Source organism: Dendroctonus ponderosae, unplaced genomic scaffold (assembly GCF_020466585.1).
Source record: "Dendroctonus ponderosae isolate FM_Combo_2020 unplaced genomic scaffold, Dpon_F_20191213v2 Dpon_F_20191213_11, whole genome shotgun sequence".
Taxonomy (NCBI): domain Eukaryota; kingdom Metazoa; phylum Arthropoda; class Insecta; order Coleoptera; family Curculionidae; genus Dendroctonus; species Dendroctonus ponderosae.
This window is the reverse complement of record NW_026017213.1, coordinates 3074979-3076112: the sequence shown is the minus strand read 5'-3', so window position 1 is coordinate 3076112 and position 1134 is coordinate 3074979. Positions and strand designations below refer to the sequence as shown.

Genomic DNA, 1134 nt, shown 5'->3' with positions numbered 1-1134 from the left:
GACAAAGCTGAGATCCTGGAAAACTTGCAGAAAATCATTCGGGAAAAAGACGAGCTCTTCCGTGAGCTCTTCTTGCTGCGCGAGCAGCAGGAGCTGCATCAGGCCAAAGACATTGAGATCGGAAATCTACGAAGGGAAATCCAGCAACTGGAGCAAGCCTCAACAGAGACCCGAAACGAGAAAGAGGACATCTACGAATATTTGCAAAACGCCGTACAGGAGAAAGAGGAACTTTCCTTGCAGCTCGATAAGGTGCAGTCGGATAATGTGACGTTGTCAAAAGAACGGGAAGCGCTGCAGACCAAGCTGCAGGATGTGGGCGAAGAGAAACGGCAAATCCAAATGGCGCTAGAGCTGAGCCGAAAGGAGACCCTAAAGGTGAAGAAGGAACGGATTGAAATCCTCCAGACCCAGACGGAGATCATCAAGGAGACCGAGGCCAAAGTGCTGCAGGCGCACAATGCAGCCGTGGAGGAGAAGCGACAGTTGCTGCAGCGCGTGCAGCAGGCGGAAAAGGAGCGCGACGTGGTCCGACAGGCCTACACTGCAGTGATGACGAAGAATTCCAAATGCGAGCTCGAAATGGCCAGTTTAAAGTAAGTCCCCATTACCTACAAAGCCTCAATACAATTTTGAATTCTAGGCAAATCATTGAGGAGCGCACGCGAGACGTGCAACGGACCAGCAACCTCAAAGAAGCCTACGAAAAGTTGCTGGACGACAACTGCACGCTCATGCAGAAGCGCGAAAACGAACGGAAAGAGTACGTGACTCTGCTGATGAAAGAGCAGCAGAAAGCGGAAAAGAAAATTGGATCCATCAAGGCAGCCTACGAGGAAAAACTGGAGAAAATGATCCAGAAACTGGTAAGTATACAAGGTGTTTCATGGGGCAGGGGCATTATTTTAACCACCTATTCTAGTTCCGGAACAAACCATAGTTTGCCGTATAACCGATAGGTCAGAAGTGCTGCGTTAAAGATTTACAGGGCGTTGACATTTAATTTAAAAAATGCTAAATAGTAAGTTTCTTCAAAACACATGGAGGTGTTTTAATGAAATTTCAACACGCTGCAAATCTGTTTATATAGCAAACTATGGTTTCACATTTAGGAATGTTTTCCGGGCTTTGAAG

The 1134-nt window shown here is 47.3% G+C and overlaps 1 protein-coding gene across 1 annotated transcript in view; it reads left to right on the top strand.

Annotated features, from left to right (window-relative positions):
• The window catches only part of LOC109542409, a 19286-nt gene that overhangs the window by 6053 nt on the left and 12099 nt on the right, over nt 1-1134 (top strand). The window lies entirely within an intron of this gene.